The sequence below is a fragment of the Nothobranchius furzeri genome, chromosome 18, assembly GCF_043380555.1.
Source record: "Nothobranchius furzeri strain GRZ-AD chromosome 18, NfurGRZ-RIMD1, whole genome shotgun sequence".
NCBI lineage: Eukaryota > Metazoa > Chordata > Actinopteri > Cyprinodontiformes > Nothobranchiidae > Nothobranchius > Nothobranchius furzeri.
In genome coordinates, this window is record NC_091758.1 from 21298584 (window position 1) to 21317955 (window position 19372).

The 19372-nt window shown below is 42.1% G+C and overlaps 1 protein-coding gene and 1 long non-coding RNA gene across 2 annotated transcripts in view; both read right to left on the reverse strand.

Moving 5' to 3' along the window:
• slc25a21 (solute carrier family 25 member 21) overlaps window positions 1–19372 on the reverse strand; it is a 137462-nt gene that overhangs the window by 80576 nt on the left and 37514 nt on the right. The window lies entirely within an intron of this gene.
• LOC139063974 (uncharacterized) lies at window positions 11329–18462 on the reverse strand. The gene is made up of 2 exons (XR_011517288.1): window positions 12300–18462; window positions 11329–11574 (listed from the first exon to the last, which is right to left on the reverse strand). It is a non-coding gene; the product is annotated as an uncharacterized lncRNA (long non-coding RNA).

Sequence of the window (19372 nt, forward strand, 5' to 3'; positions counted from 1 at the left end):
ACACAGCTCTCTGCAAATGGGAGGACATGTTTTCCTACACTCTCCTCCAGACCCTTCTGACATTAAAATAGATGGCCTATGTCATGTTCTGAACCATAATAAACAAAATTTTATAGCTCATTTGAAAATGGAGTATGTTAAAAAGCAATCAGTACATCGTTAGAAATATCCATCTTGTGCAAAGTAAAGCTTTACTTCTGAATAATTCATTTCAGCGCGGTGAATAATGTCCGTCAGCTGCACGATGGATGGTGCAAATACCACTACCTGTGTGTGTGCTTTCTGCTTTCAGTTCTGTCCCTCCTTCTCTCTCATCTCCTGAAGCCCGCCTCTGTCTTCCACAAGTGTTGGCCGGATGACTCTTAAATCAATCATTTAAATATATGGATAAATCAGCGACCCCTCTGAGTTTAAGCACACATGCCGCAGCTTAATTCACCCGAGCGTGGCGGCCATATTTCAGCCAACATGTGCACCACTGTTGTCTAAACAAGCGCTGCGAGGCAGGCCGCAGAGGAGGGTCCTGGCTGGAGGTCATGGAAACCGGTTAGAACGCACGCACATGCAAACACAGCAATACACAAATGCATATATTTAAACGTTCACACATACACACACACACACACACACAGACACACTCAGAGGCCACAAAAAGAGTGAAAGCACCAGCCTGAGGTCATGGAAATCAGTCATAATGCAGCCTTTCACCAGAAGAAAATATGTAGAACAACTTATCACAGACAGAAGTAACTTTACTCTGACACACAAGCTCTAGAGCCCTGAAAATACACAAAAACTGCTCGATATCTTTAGATGTACACACACACACACACACACACACACACACACACACACACACACACACACACACACACACACACACACACACACACAGAGTGCTGCTGACCTCTACGGTCCAGAGAGAATAGAAAAATGGAAGCCCAGTCTCTCACAGGCTGGGTGGGCTGGTCAGCTGGACGTAGAGCACAACAGGGAATTCTGCTGAAACACTTTACATACAAATATCTTTTAACACTATTATTCGTCATATAAATTTGGAAATTCTTCTTCTACGTTATGAAAGCTTAAAAAGCCCAAAGAGTCGAGGTGGAAGCAAGTGCACGCGCAAGAGATAAAAAGCATCAGGCCGTGAAGCTTGAACAAAAGCAGAAGGAAGCAGTGGATCTTCAAGGTGGTCCTCGCCCCCCAGAGGCTGCGCGGCTATGGCACGGACATAAAGGGAAAAACCTGAAACCAATGCAAATGTGATCACCAGAACCAGTCGTGATTGGGATGGCCGCGTGTGATTAAATATAATTACAAAGAACTTATCCAAACGCACTGATGGTTTTCAGAGAGCAGAGGAAGGAAGGATTTAAAGCCATTTACAAGCTGGTTGGAAAAAACAAGGGAAAAGAAGGTGTGTGTGCTTGGGTTTAAGCCAAAATGAGCTAAATCAATAATCAAAACAACACCAACAACAACCTGATTAGTTTCCTTCACATGGGGGCTGGTTGTTACATGCTCTAGGACAGGATTGGCTGTCAGATAAAGTATGCCAGGGTTCAGGGGCAGACCCGTCACACCGGGATGATTGATGGCTCAGTCTGAAAGCTTAAGTCAACATAGCATGAGCACGTCTCAGCAGCCCAGCCCTGCTTCTACACTCAGCACCTATTTAAGGGTCAGGTGCTTTAGAACACACTCACTGTGCAACAGATCCTGTTTCCTTATCAAAGCCTGCACTGAGAAGGGAAGACAATGATGCACACACAAAACATGTATGTAACTACCGCAAGACAAAAGTCTGCAAACTTAATAAGCAGGCAGTGCTGGGGCCAGACCACATTTAATTATGAAAAGGAAAGGTCGTCCGTCCAATGTGGGACTTAAACTTGGGTTTTTGATGTTTCTTTCTTGCATCCTGTTGATGTGAGCAACCACATTGCCTGTGTGTGCTGAGCTGTCTGTCCTCATGCCGCTGCGTTACATCATCTTATTCAGGCCCAATCACTCTGCAATTAGAAGTACACTGGTGCCATTAAACCCAGTAACTCACATGGCTGCAGCTGCAACATGCTGCTAACGGCATTTGCTAAAATTTTCGCCAAAACGTCTTAAAATGTTCTTGAGGGATCACAACTCCCTCGCTTGAGTCGCAGAGCCTCGCTCTCATTTTGCAGGAATTTTGAGTGAAATTCAAAAAATAAGACAAATAAGCTCTAAAAACAGTGGCTGATGCGTGGTGCCCCCCCCCCCCCCCCCCCCCCCCCCCCCGGGTAACTAAAACCAATCCCTCACTGGATCATGACTTGCTGAGTGGCACAAAATAGTGAGAAAGTTAGCTAATTTTTAGTTGGAATATCTCTTGTGCAAATTTTCTTGTTGCAATTTTGTCACCAGTTGCAATTAATTAGCCATTTAGTTGCTAATCCATTGCAAACCTGTCTCACATCTTACACTTTTGATTCACTTGCAACTAAATAAGGATGGGTTGAAGCTCCTCACAACTACTCTGGTTATTTTCAAATGAAAGTAGTGAAAATTTTTGCATGTGCGAAATTCCATTGATCAAGAATGTTTCGAGATGTTTGGAAAACTCCGTCGCAAATGACGTGTTTCCACCAACAGTTGAGATTCCACCTTTAACAAAAGCTAGTTGTGCCTTAATTGTTGGGACATCTTTGGGAGGGTTGGCAACAAATTTTCTAATCCAAGAAGAGAACTGTGTGAAAATGGATTTTGCATAATTGTCACAACTAATTTGCAATCATTTCACACTTTTGCAAAATGTTGAAAACATCAATTCCTTGCATAACTCTTTCTGAGCTACAACTGTTTCCTGTACTCGATCCCAGATTGTGTATTTAAGTTATTGCTACTTTCTTCAGAGTGAGTTTACCAAAGAATATGCCCCGAAAGCCAGCAGTTAACAACCACTGATCTAAAATAATCGAGAAACAAAACATCTTTATGAATCTGCATTTATGTTCTTGAGCTGCTGTCCACACGACTCTTTGTTGTTTGAAGAGGAATCTGAAGTGTGACGGGACAGATGTTCACTCTGTTGGTCTGTGGGAGGCTCCACTTCAACACCTTGTCACATCACCTGTCTAACCTTCTACCAGAATCTCCACCCCTTTACTCCATCGACTAAGAATCTGGGTCAGAAACGCAGACAGGCTTCAGCTGTAGAGGCTGATCTGGAAATAAGAATCTCATAAACAAAAAAGCTGAATGCGTTTCCAGCTCACCAGGAGGCCTTCGATTTGACTTAAAGAATGCTGGTTTTTATCTTTTTAGGCCATTTTAATGGCCGTATGCAAATGTGATCAAACATCAAGAATAAAGCACTTTATCAAAAAAAAAAAAAAAAGAAAATCAAAGACACAAGTTAACTTTACTTTAACACAGGCTGGTCCTAAGCTACCGGGCCACCCTGCCTGGTCTCTAATGGACAGAGAATAAAAAGGCAGAGCTACAAATGGTCCAGGAAAAGTCTCTAATGTCTCAAGATTGCATTATGACATTTTTTTTTTGTTTTTACTCTTTGAGTTTACACATGTGAAATACACAAAAATCAAACACAGATGCACGCCCCCTCGCACATATCAGTCTTCAATGAGAGTGTGTTTAAACAAAGTAAAATTCAATTGTGGAGATGTAGCTGAAAGGTGGTCCATGTGCTGTAGAAGTGTATGTTTAAAACGCAGTGGAAACGTACATATACAAAGGAGCGAAAGCGGCAGTTAGCTACTTTCTTCCTCAACAACCCCCCCCCCCCCAAATGCAAGAAAGGCTGGGGGGGGGGGGGGGGGGGGGGGGGGGGGTTGTTGTTGCAGCAGATTCAGGAAGTGAAGAGAAAAAGACATATCCAGACAGAAATGTTCTTGTGGTTCGAGTCATTTTCATCAGCGTGTTTGTCTTCCACTCCAAATGAATGACAGATGCTACAAGGTGGGCTGCTAACAACAAGGATCCTGCAGCACACACAGCTTGGGTTTATGCATGTGATACAGTACCGTTGCAATCTGTTTGATTAGAGGCCGGATTGAGCCGGTGAGGAGATAACCAATAATGGGCGGAAGGATGAGGAACTGGAAACGGCGTGGACATGCTGGAGGTCACGGCGGGAGGTGAGAGCAAGAAATCACCTGGAATTCAGATTTCCACCCTGTGTTCAACGTACAGTGTATACAATGTGTGTGTGTGTGTGTGTGTGTGTGTGTGTGTGTGTGTGTGTGTGTGTGTGTGTGTGTGTGTGTGGTGTGTGTGTGTGTGTGTGTGTGTGGTGTGTCTAGACCTAGCAGGCAGCTCTGACAGGCACGACACCCCCCTTTACTTGTGTAAGTATACAGTATGCTTAAGAGCCTGTCTCTTCCTGTGGGTGACAGGACCTACATCACAACACTAACACTGGGAAAAGAGCTCTAAACACAATAACTGGATCACACAAGATAAGATTTAGCCACTCAGCGGGGGCCCGAGGAGCTCAGGGGGAACAATCACACACATACACAACACACAGGGTACACGTGCACTCGTGCACGACCGGAGCGGCGTTTAACCTTCACTCTGCAGGGGGAATCTCATCTCTGATTTCCCCAACTTCCGTCCTCTGATTCACTCTCTGTTGGAGCCAGATGAGGACGAGGATGGCACAAGAATGGCGGCTGCTCTTGATCTTCTCTTGGGTCATCAGTGTCCACATTGGAACTCTACCTCCCCCCACCCCAGCCCCCGCTATCACAGCCACTCACCCTCTCACCCACTGCCACCCCTCATCCTCATGGGTTGGGTGCCTCCCAGCTGCAGACCAGCTCGTCCTGATTGCGCCTGATTTGGGTTAAGTGATTATTACCCTGATGCGGTTTGGACAGGGACTCTCCCACAGGCTGGAAACAAGAGAGGAGGGAGACCTTTTCCTCTTAAACACACACACACACACACACACACACACACACACACACACACACACACACACACACACACACACACACACACACACACACACACACACACACACACACACACACAGATCATACTTCTATGTACGCCCTAGAAACAAAAGACAATACTGTAAACACGAGAGTAAAACACAACTCTATGCAGATGACATTCCCATATTATTCATCCAGGTCTCTATACTTGGATGACATTAAATCGCTATGTAAATGTAAAATGAACAGAAATGAAACCTTTTGGATTTTTAATTCACTAAATCTGAGGAAAGTCCATAGTCTAGTCAGTTATGTTGGTAACTGCCCTTTAAAGGCATTAACATGATCAATATTCACCATTTAACACCTTTACATTTTCCAGAGTAAGTTGTGGTTTTGACATCCTGGAGTAAACCGTATCGTTCTTAACATGATCCTGAGAAATGTCACACGGTCGCAGCCCGAGAGCAACAGGGATGTCACAGAGGAATCGTGCGGAAGTGAAACAGGAAAACTACTCCAAAGATACATTTATGACCCAGAGTTAAACTGTCTCTCAGTCTGTAATTCTCTGAGATTTCTAGCTGCTGTCCAGGGATGAACAGAGCACCCGTTCTGCTGCCACAGCGCATCTCCTCTTACACCCGCCCGTCAGATTTAAAGCTGAGGTTTCAGGACCTTAGTGGCACAGACTGAGGGTCTTCGTTGCATCAAGAAACACCCTGATAATTGGAGGAGTTACGCATGGGTTGTTGGTTATACTTTCTTCTAAATCCTGGACAGACAGCAGAGTTATGGTGACTAATTTCACAGCCAGTTGACTCAGATTTGGAACTATGGCTTGAAATTATAGAATAATCAAAGCGATACCAAGTTATTGAGCTTGGTCTGGTGTTTGATAGGAAACACAAGTAAGTAAGTAGAAAACAAAATAAATGACGCAATAACACTTTTTTCCGTCTTATGCCTGATATCTAAAACTCAATCCGTCAACAACACCTCAGCCACACAGAGGAAAAAAGGATTTATGTGTTTTTGAATTTATTTTGTTGTTTGTTTCATAATTTTAAGATTAAATTTAAAATGTTTGGAAAAAAAGTCTAAAATGTTGAAATATCACTTACAGAAAAAAGTAAAGTAAAACCATGAGAAAAAGGCTTGAATTTTGAGGGAAATAATCCAAATGTTGAAAAAAAGTCAAAGTGTTGCAGAAAAAGTAGAAAGTTTTGACTACAAGTAAAAACGCCTTTTGTTGTCGTAGAAATCGTGAATAATGGCACAAATACTATTGGGTTCACCTGATTACATTTCAAAATAAAAGCTGCATTTCTTTCCCCTCTCAATCCCCCCATCCAATCAGAAGTCCTGATCATTATGATCTGATTTCCTGAATAAGTGAACAGCTGCAGTCCAGCTCTGGCCCGGTTCTCAGGCCATACTGCTTCAGCTCAGATCCTCGACCAGGCAGCACATGAAAAGAGAAACAGCAACGAGTTCATGGGGAACACACGCAGAATCTCTAAACGACGACGAGGAGCCAAAAAACACAACGTAATTGAAAACACACCACTTTAATCATGGTGGGAAAAGACTGGACACGGCATACACACCTGCTAAACACACAACGTCCATGTGAGCAGAAGGTTTGGTAAGGTATGATAGTGAATTTTAATCATGTGGCGGCAGCAGACAGAACGCTAAATAACTGTCAAAGCCAAAAATAGAAAACATCAACGAATGACCACAGCTATAAACAGCAGAGTGAACTAACAGATGGTGTTATTTAAATTCAGATCTCTACAACTTTATGCTCCTGCTGCTGCTAAATAACAATATAAAATAATAAGGAATGATTAGCTGACCCTGTCCAAGCTACAGTCTGAAAACCATCACGGATCGTTTTCAAAGGCCAAGGAAGAGGAAAGCATGGGAGTATTTTCAGCTAGATGACAATAAAAGGTGGTTTCTTCACACTGCAAGGTTTCTTTGGCTTACCAATGCAGAACTGAGGCCATAAACATGAAAAGGAGGCAGAAGAGCTACTGGAGAACCACAATACAAGATAAACCGTTTAAAGCTGTCTAAAGGCACTTAATGACGTCAGAAAAGGTTTCTGTCTGCAACCTTATCCAGTAAATTCAAACGTCTGGGACCTTGTTCAGCTGATTGGTGCTGTTATCAGCTGGTTTTGTGCAGTTTCACTCAGATTAAGTGTTAATATTTAAAAGAAAACTATTAAAATCTGACTAAAATCATGAAACATTTACAGCACATTCATGGCAGAAATGAGCTTGTTTTTCTATTATTTCCTCTGAGGAAAAACGAAAAAGTCAGAACGTGCACACATTTTACACGAATCACATGTTTTTATTTATTAAAATACATAAAAAATTTGGGATTAGTTTTGTTTGATTTCATCATGTTAAAATTGGCCTTTGATGTTTTACAGTTCCCACTTGGTCAGGCTACATTTTACTTTGACAGGATATGAATAACAAATGTGACAGTAAAAAAAATGCTAATTATTTAGAATATTCAACTTTTAATTAAATAATATTTATTGGAATGCAGCCACCGATGAAATCTCTGTAGAAGCAAATAACGTTTATTCTAATTTAAGGCTGTATTTTCACATATTAAAACAGCTATTTTAATATTGTGAAACATCTGCAGAAGATGCCTGGAAATCTACTTTTGGAACAATAATTTACTGAATTTATAAGTAAATAAAAAAATTAAAAATAAATAAAAATAAATAAATAAAATTACTCACAAAAGTCGCTTATTAACAGATTATGAATATTTTGAGTTCCTCCTGCTCCTACTTTCAGTGCAAGTGGTCTGAGTTGAACCTTTCTTAATCTGACTATAATAAAAATAGATTTAATTTTAGATTTTACTCACAAAACTGGATTTAAATTATGAAAACGCTCCACCTGCTTCTTCAGGCCTTTGCTCAGCACTCTCAACACAGAAATGCCTTAGTCAGAAAATGATTGAAGCATAAGGCTGTGATTAGAGCCGATGCAGTTAATTACCTCTGGAATGACAAACCTAATCCTCACTGCAGTCCAGATAAAGTCACACATCCACATTTAAACACACCTCCCTAACGGCAGGCCACAAGGATGTGAGAGAAATCCTCTGAATGAGTCACCAACTGTTAAGGACAAACAGAACAACAACACAGACTACAGTAACGACTGCATGTGTGAAATCTCAGCCTGGTGGAGTGTAACAGAGGCCCGAACACTCGTAAAAAAACTGTGTTACAATTTTCGGAAGCACATTTGTCTGTTTTTAATTATGTAGAAAAGTAGGTGGACAATAAAGTTGGAATGTGCGGGGTGTGAATAGCTTCCACAACGGCAGCTAATCTCACATGTTTACGTCAAATGAGCGGTTTTAAAAGATGGAAAAAGGAAAAACCAGAACACTGAAGGTTATTGTTTTTGGAGACAAAATAAAGCCAGTCGACTCAAATAAATAAATCCGGTTAGTAAAACTATTGTGATGTGTCATTACAAGGATTTTATTTGGGTCACAAAGTCTGCAAAGCTAAAATGACGTCACTAGCTAAAGCAGGTCAGAAAATGTTTGGACCAAACGTTCTTTAATGTGTGTAATTCTCAGACTCAACCCACCTCAGTCTAAATTTAGACACCTGTGGCAGCATGGAATTAGAAGGAATTCTCACCCACACGTGAACATACAGTAGTTTATCCTCTCTGGGCCACTGGGACATCATCCAGCACCGCACACTGTTGTGCAAACAAGAGCGGAGGAGAAGGAAAACATCAGCTGAGAAATGGAGGACCCCAGACCACCTCCATCCATATTTACTTAAACTTTCATGGCTTGGTTTAGGTCCTACAGGGCCATCTTTTACCCCGTGTTCCCCCCACCTTCACACCCCCAGAACAGCATGCAGTGGAGGACATTTCCTGTTGCAGACGTCTGACCTGCACACATGTATAAGTAGGAAGATAAATCCCAATAGGTCAGTTTGACCTGCTGGTAAGGTCAAGCCAATGGGAATGTTTACTATTCAGGACTTCACACGTGGGGTTACAAGCCGTTTGGTCAAGTCGGCAGCGATGGGTTTTACTAAAATAGTTCTCCTCTGACATTGTATATTAAATAGCTTTGAGGAACTAGCAACGCTAAGAACTATTTGCATGCAAAAGCAACACTTCTTTCCCGTCTGCCTGGGTGAGGCAGCTTCTCTCTAGAGGAGGAATGCTGTGGGTTCCCCTACCCCCAGGAGACCTCAAACCAGAACGGCTGCTTGTTGTTCTAAAGTCCCCTGAGATTCCCTTCGCTGCCTGTCGCATCACCAAAACGGCTAAAATCACACAGAAATATTCAGATCATGACATCACATCACAGCCCACAAGTCTGCGGGTTTTCTGACAGTGCGCGGAGGCGTATTCACCCATGGCTTAAGTAAAACCTCTTTTTTAAAAAGTGTCCGTGATAGTTTACATCTTTGCTCCTTGTACTGTTCCCACAGACGCCCTGTGCTTTGAGAGGGAAGGTGAAGGGGAGGGAGCTTTTTTTTTGTATTCTGGCAGTGGAAAATAAAGGAGGTAGTTTTTATGACCCGAGTTCCCTGTCCTCCTGTAAAAATCGCACCAGCCCCTTTTCCAGTGTTGCAGCATCATCGAAAGTGCAGCCAATGAAAACAATGAAGCGTGTGGAGAAGAAACAAGCCAAACAAAGAGGGATGAGGGGGGGAAAAGGAGCCTTTTGGTTGGAAATACCTGCACGTCTAGTTTATACATATACATCATCCTTTCCCATCACAGTCAGAGGCAGATCCGTTACCTACTCAGACACTTGAAGAAATGTTTAAGGCTCCAGCCCCGTAGAGAAGTTCTCAAGGGTTTTCAGTGGCAATCCATTCTGGCCATCTTCCAGACCTCTCTGCAGGCACTTTGCTTTACAGAAGAGAAGGGAGGGGTCAGACCCTACACAGATGCATCGCCACATGGACGCACCACATATGGATGGGTAAATGGGTACAGTTTTGTAATTCCATATTACCAAAGAAACACTGCCAAGCAACTCGGCCTTAGCCCTAATTGTGACTGTCAAACTCTCTATTGAATTAAGAAGAGAGATGGAGAATGCATGTCTCTGCTAAGCCTTGAAGATGAGAAAGCAGGAAATGCTAAAGCGGCTGCCCTGTGAGGTCTTGTCTGTACAGCTCAGACGAAGACATGCATTGTGTGTGTGATTCATACGCCACATTGCATTAAAGCACAGCAAGGACTGAGATGAGGCAGAGTTTCTTGGAACACTAGAGGAGAGGGACAAGGCATTTGTTCTCTCCTGAGCTCATAATAGATGGTAACAAGGGTGATTTGCACAGTTAAATCAAAACCAAGTGACGGTGGCATTGAAAGTCCGATGCATCTTAAAATGATAACGATTTTCGTTTGCTTCTTAGGAGACTCAGTCAGTCGAGGCAACACGGAGAGCTGGTTGCATGCCTGAACTCTAATGCGCTGTAGATGTAGCTATCTCACAAGTCACACGTTTTATTAAAAGCTTTGCTGCACCACTGCTTCATCACGTTACTATTTAAAGACGGAGTTGTCACGAGCTAAACTGGTGGACCCGTAAGAAACACCCAAAACCGAATGACACGTTTTAAATACATTTACTTAAAGGGGAAGGATGGTGATGGGAAGAGGCAGAGACTTGGTCAGGAGACAAGCGGGTCGTTACCAGGAGATCCGAGATGAAGAATGTCCGACAGGGAAATCCAAGGACGAGGTCAGGGACGAGGCAGAATCATCCAAGGAGGGCACGACAAGAGGGAAGGTCAGAGGATGAGGCAGGGTTCGGGATCCGTGATGACAAGGTAGGTAACAAGGCTGGAGAATTTACTAACAGGACTGTTCAATAATCTGGCACTGACTGGTTGGATGGCTGGTTCTTAAGTAGCAGGGGAGGCAGGTGTGTATGATGAGCTGAGGAGTCAGGAACAGGTGAGATGGATGAAGTTTGATGAGACACAGGCTGGGGTTGCTGTGGAAACGGGGCACAGCAGGAACAGGAGCATTCTATTGGTTCAGGGGTGTTGCTGCCACTTTGATCAAGACACAAGGTCATAACAACAGCATAACTTTTCATTTATTCAAGAACATTGAAAGGGGCCACATTAAGGAAAATCTACTTTTTGGAGCTTTTTGCCGTGTTACATTGACATTTACTCATGAAAAATACCTCTAGGGCTGCAACTAACGATTATTTTCATAATCGATTAATCTGTCAATTATTTTTTCGATTAATCGATTAATCGGTTTGTTATTGTTTAGCTATTTAACCTATACAAGTGATGGATGCATTTCAGTTAAGAAAAAAAAACATAAGAGAATTGTGCAGTTGACTGCAATCTATTTTATTGCACATGAACACAGTCAGCAGTATAAAATGAGCTAAACAGTGCAAAATATCAGTCCAGAATAATTTTTTAGCATTAGCTGGAAGCCTGCTCCTTCCACCATGCATAGTGGCCTCATGTCTTTTACCAGCATGTTTAGAATAGAGTTTGTAAGTGGTATGAATTGCTGGGGGGTGAGTGTCTTGTTCCCCATGTAGTTGTCCATCGTTGCTTGTTTTTTTTCTGCATAAGAAACACAAATAGACTGAAATAAGTACACATATAAAATAAAGCAGCACACACACTACAACACTAAATCAATATTATACTATTTGAATTAATTAACAATATACAGTGATCATTTATTTTGAGGGTTACGTTCTACAAAATAGCCCGCAACAGGAGATATTCAGAAAATTCTAATTTTTTTACTATTAAAAAGCTCTGAGTAAGAAGCTCATGAGGTTTTTACTTTGAGTCGGGAGTGTTTAAATTAGCTAGAGAAATGTGAAAAATGTTTATTTTGTGTAATACTGTTTAAGAAACATGATAAAAATGTGTTGTGAGGCGTTTTACAGCGTTAGACAAAACAGCCTTTTAATAGTAAAAAAAATGACTTTTTCTGAATTTCTCCTGTATTTAAAAATTGAAAGCGTACAACTATGCCGCGTTATATTCACCTGGACACAGCTCGTCTGTATATTTTTCACCGCAGAGTTGTCCTTTTTTGAATGAGGAACATAGTTATGGGTTTGTGCCGTTTTTTCTCTTAACGAGAACATTCTTATAAACAGACGTGCTGAATTTGGCAAGCGCATGATTCACAACACGGAGGAGATTCACGATTGCATCTAGTCAATCAGAAGTAGAACAACGCAGACTGACACGGCAAAAAAACATGTTTAACATCCACTATAACGAACTCAGCTAAAACACTAAGTCCAGCTTGTTTATTTTCTGTTACTTACCGGGCTGGCTCTTCCAAATGACGGCTCACTTGACCGCGGTGCTCTTCCTCTGCTGCATCAGCCCCCACATGTTTTCGTCTCAAATGTTCACTTAGGGACGTGGTGCTTCCGTGCCATGCTAGATGTTTTTTGCATATTTTGCAGGTCACCCGTCTTTTCAAGGCATCTAGAGTAAAGTGCTCCCATACTCGTGAGGTTTTTGTCCGGGGTTTCTCTTCAGTTTTGTCGTTTCTATTTTTCTTCCGTATTTCCTTTTGTTCCGCCATCTCTCACAGCAAGATGAGCGTCAGTAACGTGATACGTCATGAAAACCGAGGGCACTCATTGGCTCATTTCTTCTTCTACGGCTCCACTGGTAGATCAGTGGCTCATTACTGCCACACACTGGCGGCAAATTTAACAGCTTGTAACCGATGTCAGATTGTGGTAAAAATAGACTTTATGCGGTAAAATATGATTATTAAACAACTAATCGATGACTAAAAAAGTTGTTAACTATTTTAATAATCGATTATAATCGATTAAATCGATTAGTTGTTTCAGCTCTAAATACCTCCAAACCATTTTTTGGCTGCATTCATGGATTTTCCTGCCTCAGCTTCAATTTGGTCAAATATAAGTTCCTGCCTGCAAACGGACAGACGTAGCCTAAGTGCGTCATCAGGACTTGCTCCTCCCCCTGAAGCTAGTCTCTGACCTGGAACTGCCCTCACTGGAAGGCCACTAACACCCACTTTCTCCTAGTTGGGTTAGGGTTAGATAGAGTGGTTGATTTGGTGCTGCACCACCTCCACCGGTACCAGAGTGGATATTCTCACAAATGGCTTCTGCATTGGGGACCAAAAACTGCTGTAAAATTAATAAGCTCTGTCCACAAAGACGCATGTAATGGCCAGCAAAGTTTATGAGTGTTAGGCCACTATTTGTAACAGACTCGGTAGTCCAGTGGTTAGAGTAACTGCTTGCCTGAGCTAACCAAATTAGTTAACTCAATTAAGACTTCTGCATGCCCCCTCGATGACAACTCATAGCTGCTCTTGATGAACATTACATCTAACATTTCCAGTCAGGTTTTTGTAGAGCTCATTCTACTGAAACACCTCTTCTTTGGGTCTCTAATGACCTTCTCACTGTTTTGTTCTGGTCCTGCTGGACCTGACTGCGGCCTTTGACACTATTGACCATCACCTACTACTGGATAGGCTGACAGATATCAGGCTGGTATCAGGAACTGCTCTGGAGTGGTTCTCATATCTGTCTGAGCGTTCCTTCTCTGTGACCGTCTCCAAGTTTCCGTCCTCTACCAGCTTCTTCACCCATGGTGTCCTGCAAAGTTCTGTGCTGGGGCCTCTACTTTTCCTCCTCTATTCTGCTTTTAAAGGAATCTCCTACCATATTTATGCAGATGACATCCAACTGTACATCTCCTTCTACTGCGGATGTGTAGGCGCCGACACAAAATGGCTTCCATACTTTGAACTACCGTAACTTTTCAACCGTTTATGCAATCAATGTAATTCCAACGGATTCTGAAAGCTGAGACTCTATGCGTTCCAGTGGTATACAATTACATATTACACATCACACAATTACACATTACAGTAATGTTATGCAAGTCCCTGCCCAAGAACCAGAAAATGATCACACTTCCTAGAGGGGCGGAGGAATCGTTTTCGACGCATATTTTCAACTTCTATCCCTTCTACTGATATAAATAATAAATATTTTCGGTAAATATTTGCCTTTATGTTTGTATATAGTAATTTTAGGATATATTTAGTAATTTTTTACATTGTTTTGCCGTGTTTGTATTCATTTTACCATCGGTAGTTTGCCTTTTTTAGCTGCATTTTTCACGGAGGCTTTTTATTTTTCTATGTTAGATTTGTTTTCTAAATAATGAAAGAAATCAGGAAATCTAGAAAGAGGAAATTTCCCTCAAGATTTGTTGATGAGGAGCAAGATGTGCCCACATCGTTTTCCCGTCACAAATGCAGTAAGTATCTCCGCACTAAATATATTCTACTAAACATGTTCCTGTTTTGTTGTCTAGTATTTCTGCTAATACTATTACTATACTATTATACTACTACTGCTACTTCCAGGAAAACAAAACCTCCATGTACATCTGTGGTTGAGGATTCAGGTGTGAGTGAAGATGATTTCCCATCACAACTGCAGTAAGTTTATCTACAGTTCAAATATATTTCTAGCTTTAGTTTTGTATTTTATTTTATTCAGTTTTCATTTTCTAGTATTTACTGCTTGAATAAATGTAATATAATTTCATATAATTTAATTTTAGAGATTCTTCTGATGAAGAACCATCCACCATCACCAGCAATAAGCAATGTCAGAGACAGGATATTGCTGGAGATGCTCCACATCTTCTGGACTTCTGGACAACAAAGTCAAACCCATGGTACCGTTGACCCACGCCACCCAGATGTATCCCCAGAAGAACCCCTGGCTATCAGCTTCCCCTCAGGGATGAAACAGGTACACTCAGTGCAAAAAACACACTCCCTGGATGAGCAAAGAGTGCAAGAAAGGGCTTTGTCTGCAGCAGGACAGGAATTGCTCTGCAGAAGACCACAGCAGCTAAAAATGCCTGAACGTTGACAGACATCACCAGAAACTCAGACACATTTAAAAAAAAAAAAACCAATACAAGGTTGTAATACATGTTAGGTTTGATTTCAGCTACTTCAGATTTTTTAGATCTTGAAGAGCTCCAACTCCAACAGTGAAGCTCCAGGAGTGCTGCATTGCTCCAGTTTGCCATCTCAGTGAATTTGTTCAAAAAGCAAAACTTATGATCTGTGTTTTGCTTTCAATTTCTATATAGTTGCCGGCCAGAGCTCGTCAGTAACGCCCCACGCGATCATAACACCTCTCTCTGTTGTGCCAAGGCGCAATCGCTGTTCATGAGACAGACAATAACGGCAATAATTTTATCAAGCAAGGCAGAATGAATGTCGCAAAAACAATAGAGCATCTCAGTGCTGGCATCATGAGTTTATAAGACACGCCAATGCTGTTATATCAAGCTGATTTGCCGGCACGGTGTACCTTATAAAAAAGGGCCTCAGGCTCTCTTGGTCAGCTTGCTTCTCACTCCAAACTTTCTGTCAGGAATCTTGGGGTGACCTTTGACCCAGCTCTCACCCTGGATTCTCAAGTCAGTTCTCTTGTTGGCTCTTTCTTCTCCATCTCAGGAACATTGCTAAGCTGAGTCCCATTCTGTCCCGTTCTGAACTTGAGACAGTTATCCACACCTTCATCTCCTCACGCTTAGACTACTGTAACTCTCTTTTCACGTGTCTGAGCAGAACCTCCCTGAACCATCTACAGGTGGTTCAGAATGCCCGTGCTCGGCTTCTGACCAAGTCCTCCAAACACACCCACATCACCCCGCTTCTCCTCCAGCTTCACTGGCTGCCAGTCAACTTCAGGATTAATTTCAAGATCCTGGTTCTGATCTTTAGGGCCTTACAAGGACAAGCACCATCTTACATTGTATTCTCAGTCCCTACACCCCCAGCAGGTCCCTGAGGTCCAGTCACCAAAGCCTACTGGTTGTGCAGCACCAGGCTAAAGACCAAATGTGACACATCATTTGCTGCTGTGGCCCCCAGACTCTGGACCTCTCTCCCCCTGAGCCTGAGATCAGTGGACTCACCTGAAAACTCACCTGTTCAGGCTGGCTTTTGCGTGACCTTCATCACCACCTTCTCCTTATTCTGCTCTTTCTACCAAATCTGCTTTTCCCGGGATCCACTGATACTGCTTTCTTATTTGTTTATTCTCCCCTTTTCCTTACATTTTAAATATTTTTTTATGGTTTTTATGATATTTAAAAATAATTTTTTATTTGTAAATTTGGCCTTGCGAAGTGCCTTGTGACTTTTATCTTGAAAGGAACTATATAAATGATATACCGTAAATTCTCTAATACAGGCCGGTATTCAATTAAAGGCCGGGTCTCCAATTCTGGCCGGTGTCGGAGTCAGCGGAGGTAAATAATGGCCGGTCTCTTATTGTGGCCGGATGGAATGTGGTAACAAGCAAGTACGAGCGTCCCAGCGGCAGAGTTATAGTTCCCAAATCAACCAGCAGGAGGCAGTAGAAGTCCACGCAACCTTTTATAGGCTTTTTCTTCAACACTTTGTAACGCTACAGACACGATCCTCTATCACGCTCCTACCACACAGAGTCACGGTGTCAGTTAACCATGCTAATTCAACCCGCTCCACAGAACACACATCACCTTCCCTGTGGCTTACATAACACTCACACAACACGCAAATCAGCATATAGGAACTAGCAGAACGATAGGAAACACATATAACACAATACCCAGAATGCACCTGGCTTACAACCCCAGCCAGGTCATTACACTATCAAGTTCAAAGAGAACGTGCTGATTATGCTGCAGAACACTCTGGAGAGCAGCAGTAGGGGGTGTATGAACTACAGTAATCCCTCGTTTATCGCGGTAGATGCGTTCCAGACCTGGCCGCCATAGGTGAAAATCCGCGAAGTAGGGACTCCCAGCATGCCCCTCGCGGGGATTCCCTTCACGTCGCACCTACGTCACAAACCGCGGCTATAAACGGAAGTCGCCTTTCCAGCTCACCACTCAGTCATCGTTTCTTCAGATTCACGATCAGAGTTTCCAACCTACCGATCAATCCAACGAACTATCAGCTCATAGTAAGTTATCTTACTTACTTCTGGAAAGCCCGGCATTTCCGTGTCACTTCGTTGGCGCTCGAACGCTCGGGGGTTTCCTAGAGCACCGACGCTATCACTTCCGCGTCTGTGACACCACGCTCCCTATTGAATTATCGTATGATCACATTCTCTTTTTGGGGGTAAAACTCAAGTGCCAGACCGTAGATACTGACACGCGATCGTTCATGTCGGTTCATTTCTTTTAATGTTTTCTGTCTTTTATTTGCGCCTGATGTGTATCGCTGCTGTGGAGCGGGGCGCTTCACCTTGTCCTCCGACGCACAGATCACAGCAGGGAGCGCTCAGCTGTTTTTGCGGTCGGTAGATCTGCCTCCTGAGCACGGCCACAGTAACAATCAGGTGTCGCCACCACAAAAACGAATTTAACACGCGATCGTTCATGTCAGTTCATTTCCTTTAATGTTTTTTGTCTTTTATTTGCACCTGATGTGTTTCGCTGCATGCTGTGGAGCGGGGCGCTGCGCGCATCACCTTGTCCTCCGACGCACTGATCACTGATACGGCCGCCAAACAGCAAGCGCTCCGCTGTTTTTGCGGTCGGTAGATCTTTTAGAACTGCAGTTCAAAGGTAACTCATGAGGTGAATAAATATGAACCCAGGTAGCAGTTTTTCTTTAGGATTGAGAGGAGATGCAGGAAGATAATAAACAGACAGGACAGAAAAATAGTCAAATAAAAACAAGTTAGTTTTTGTACCTGCTGTTGCAACAAACAGACACCATTGAAGGTCATCAGAAGTGAGGAACAGAAAATGAAATAATTATTTTAATGTTTAGAGCAGCAGGAACTCAGAGAGGCTGCAGGCGCATCAGTGAGTTTGCGCCGCTGCGCAGGGGGAGGGGGGAGAGGGCTGAAGCAGGAACTACCGTTGTTAAAAGAAATGTGTTTAACTTTGAAAATGTGGGCGCACTTTTAATTGTCAAAAACTCCAGCGAACCATTAGTTCATTTTGCTCAAATAGAAATAGAGGCCTGCCTCTAATACTGGCCCTCCTATCAATAAAGGCCTGGAGCTTGATGAGCTTGAGTCAAATACAGGCCCGGGCCTGTATTAGAGGATTTACGGTAAATGATTGTTTTCTATCTTTCTTTACCTAGCATGCTGTTTGGCACTGGTTCGAATCCCAGTAGTATAAAAGACAAAAAAATAAAATGGCAGTAACTTTTTTCTTCATTTTAGCTACACTTGCCACTATTACGCTTTCAACCCTTTATTGGAAAACCGTTTCAATTATAAGGACAATTTTTTTAAACTTTCTTTGTTTAATTAGCCAGTGTGAGTCCATGTGAGGTGAGCAGAGTTTCAAATAAAAGATCTTTAAAGAAACAAAATACTTTGAAGAAAAAAAGATCAATAAAACTAATGTATAAAATTTGCTTCAGCTGGCTAAATAAATTACTGCCAACACCAGGAGTCTAACCAATACGGAAGAGGATTAGGTCACTGAAAAGGAAAAAAATGTAAAGAAAGAGAATTCTGACTTTTTCTCTGAATTCTGACTTTAGTAATCCTGAGAAAAAGTCAGAATTCTGAGATTAAAGTCGGAATTCTGAGGTTAAAGTCAAATTTCTTAGATTAAAGTCAGATTTCTGAGATTAGTCAGAAACCTCAGAAAAAAGTCAGAATTCTAGAATTAAAGTCAGAAATCTGAAATTAAAGTCAAAATTCTTCTGGAATTGAAGTCAGAATTCTGAGTAGGGCTGCACGATATTAGGAAAACCTGCGATATTCAATAACAGTGCTTAATATTGCGATATCGATATTAATCACGATAAATGAACAAATACTAAAGTATGCAGTGTTGATGTCGTCTGGCGTGTTATGTCTGCTCTGGGTTCAAAGCAAACAAAAACGAATTGAATTCCATTACAACATAACATTTTATTGCAAAAATATGCAGCTGCACCTGCTACTGTATTAGCAGCAAAACAACAAACTGCATGCATGCAGTTTCTCAGTGACTTTAAAACATCACCTCCACCATAAAACTTTTTCTGATGCTCCAAATACAGAAAAACATCCCTTACCAGGGTTTTTAGAATAAATAAAGATATCAGAAAATAAGTTTAAATATTAAATAATAGTTGACATCACTTAAATGCAACAGCAAATTCTCTCATTGCTACTGAGCATTTTCTCCACTTATGTGGTTATGATATAAGGCTGTTGCTGTAATTGGGAAGTGAACTGTGCTGGGCCAAACTAGGAGAATATTAAGATTTTCTGAGGGAAAAAGAAAAACAATTGTCTACCTTTCAGAAGAGGAACTGGCAAAAAAAAAACTACATGGAAAATATGTGAAAACGTTTGTTTTT